Source organism: Pteronotus mesoamericanus, unplaced genomic scaffold, assembly GCF_021234165.1.
Source record: "Pteronotus mesoamericanus isolate MK-2021 breed Mesoamerican mustached bat unplaced genomic scaffold, CSHL_Meso_final scaffold_85, whole genome shotgun sequence".
NCBI lineage: Eukaryota > Metazoa > Chordata > Mammalia > Chiroptera > Mormoopidae > Pteronotus > Pteronotus mesoamericanus.
This window is the reverse complement of record NW_026555329.1, coordinates 65,305,872-65,308,782: the sequence shown is the minus strand read 5'-3', so window position 1 is coordinate 65,308,782 and position 2,911 is coordinate 65,305,872. Positions and strand designations below refer to the sequence as shown.

The 2,911-nt window shown below is 48.1% G+C and overlaps 1 pseudogene; it reads right to left on the bottom strand.

The window, feature by feature from the left end:
• Positions 1-1,549: 1,549 nt before the first annotated feature.
• LOC129063226 (keratin, type I cytoskeletal 18-like) lies at positions 1,550-2,569 on the bottom strand (annotated as a pseudogene).
• Between the last annotated feature and the right edge of the window lie 342 nt (positions 2,570-2,911).

Below are 2,911 nucleotides of genomic sequence, written 5' to 3'. Positions count from 1 at the left end.
GGTTTGCATACAGCCACCCAAACCAATCTGTTTCGAAAAATTTTACGTGAGTTTCCAGATTTTGTGTTTTTATTAGCCACTGTATCATAATACATAAAGTAATTACAAACTGAAGAATTAAAGCCAGAACAACAATGTGAAACTATAATAGAAATGAAAGCTTATTTTACTTGCCTAGGTCTCTTTGGCAGTAGATCTTAGCAAAATGTTTTATTAGATTTCTTTTTAATCATCATTTGGACTTCTGGTGATTACATCTATATTCATAATGGGCTTATATTTCATCCATGCAAGTTAGGTGTGCATATGGAATGAAAACAATAACAGTGCACTAGTTTTAACAAATTAACAGCACTTGACTGTTTTACTCTAAAACAGCCCAAGTTCAAATGAAAATCAAGTCCCAGGTCTCCAGAACTAACTCCACAGACTTTGTATGAAAGTACACAGGGCTTCTATTTAGCTCCAAGTATCATAATAGCTACCATTTAGTAAGCAACTTCTATGTGCCAGATGCATCATTTACAAACTGCTACTCTTCATAGCACATCAGTAGAGGTCATAACCATCCTCATTTTTCAAATGAGGAAACAACTCAGAGCCCTGGCTGGGTAGCTCAGTTGGTAGGAGCATCGTCCTGATACACCGAGGTTGCAGGTTTGATTCCCGGTCAGGGCACATACAAGAATCAACCAATGAATGCAGAAATATAAGCGGAACAACAGATTGATGTTTTGATGTCTCTCTCATCCCCCCAAACCCCCTTCCTCTTTCTCTCTAAATTAAAAAAAATAATAATAAGGAAGGAAGGAAGAGAAAGAGAGAAGAAAAGAAATAACTCAGAAGATTTCTGTCCCTGGTCACACAGCTGATATAGGGGGAACTGAAGTTCCAGCCAGATCTGCTGTCTCCCAAGCTCATAGTAATTCACTATACCACTCAGTTGTCCTAGTCCCAATAGCTTTGTCTTGGAGACCCCCAGAATCTAGTCCACGGCAGGAGTAAGGGGCAGAGGCTTGAGTTTTCAGTCCCCTGAGAGACCTTAATGGAAATCACATTTATAAGCAGTGTAGGCTCTTCCTGAATCCAGGAAAAAGGGCAGCTGGAGGGTCTGTTTATGTGGTTGCAGGGGCTCCGCAGACCAGCCAAGGCTTTCTGTAGCTAGAAAAGGCAAGAGGGTGTTGAAAATCCTGCATGGGACTGATCTTTAGAATAATGCAATGCTTCCTGGCTGGTGTGACTCAGTGGACTGAGCGCTGGCCTACAAATGAAAGGGTCACCAGTTTGGTTCCCAGTGTAGGGCACAAGCCTGTGTTGCAAGCCAGGTCCCCAGCAGGGGGCGTGAAATGCAACCGCACATTGATGTTTCTCTTCTCCCTTCCCCTCTCTAAAAATAAATAAATAAACTCTTTAAAAAAATGAAGTCACTGGGAGTTGGGTTACTGTGACGTAACCTAGATTATTCTTACTGGTGGTGTACTTATTAGCTACCCATCACAGTGCTCTGAGTCAAAGTGGAGTAAATGAATTGTTTTTTCTTGTTTTGTTTTTAATGTTTGATGATCTCTGAACTTTTTTTTGGCCTTCTGTCCCCCAAGGGGTGCCCCACTTCTGCTGCCTTGGTGTCATTGACCTCGGACACCAGTTTGCCGTCCACAATCCTGTGGGGGTGGCAGTCTTTGGAAGGAGTGCATGGAGCTGCTGTTGCCTATGGCGTCAACAAGATCAAAGCCCTCCCCTTCTTCCAGCAGGTGGAGGTGCTTGGCGATCTCAGCCTCCAGCCTGACCTTGATGTTCAGCAGGGCCTCGCACTCCAGGGCCTGGCGCTGCCCCTCTGCCCCGGTCCGGGATGGCTCTTACTCCAGGTGCAGCAGGATCCCATTTAGCTCTTCCATCCACCTGGCAAAGCACGTCTCCGCCTCCCACAGGCTGTTCTCCAAACTGGCCTGCAGATTTCTCAAGGAGTCCAGGTCGACCTCCAAGGACTGACCGCACATCTCAGCTCTGGGTCATCCCAGGAGCTCCCATCTCAGCGGTCTGTCAGGTGACCACTGTGGTGCTCTCCTGTCTGCCGGGACCAGTACTTGTTCTGCTCCTTTCTGTTCTCCTGAACCAGCTTGTCCTACTGGGCCTGGCTGTCCACATGATCTTGCTGAGGTCCTGAGATTTGGGGGCATCCAACTCCACAGTCAACCCAGAGCTGGCAATCTGGTTTTGTAGACCATATACTTCCTCCTTGTGGTGCTTCTTCATGCACCTCCTCCTTGGAGGAGACCAGCTCCTCCTTGAGAGCCTTGACCTTCATCTCCAGCTGTAGCCTAGTGATATCGATGTCATTGGTGACCTTTCAGAGCTCACTGATGCCAATCTTCACAGACTGGTGCAAGGCCAGCTCTGTCTCATACTTGACTCTGAGGTCATCAGCAGCAAGACCCGCATTGTCAGTCTGCAAAACGATGCGGGCACTGTCCACAGAACTTGTAAAGACCCAAGCCCTCAGGTACCTCGGCCTCGAAATAAAGCCCCCAGTCTCTGACCTGGGCCCCTTCTTCCCCAGGTGTCCCTGCATTTTGCTCTCCAGTTGCCGATTATCAGCCTCCAAGCTCCTGAGTGTCTCCAGATGAGAGGCTAGGTGGTCACTCTGGCATTGTATAGTTTCCTTCTCTCCTGGGTGACCCCTATGCCTACCAGACCCCCAGCCATTCTTGTGGCCAGGCCCCCGGACCACCAACCACCCTAGATGCTGGTGGAGTGGGCTGGGCGACTGCATGGAGCCCAGGGTCTGACAGTTGGTGGCAAACCTGGAGCGGGTACTGAAACTCACGTCGTTGGGGAGGAAGTGGAGAACCGGAAGCAGGTTCTGAAACTTGTGTTGTTGGGGAGGAAGGCAAGAAGCCAAGCCTCAGGTTTG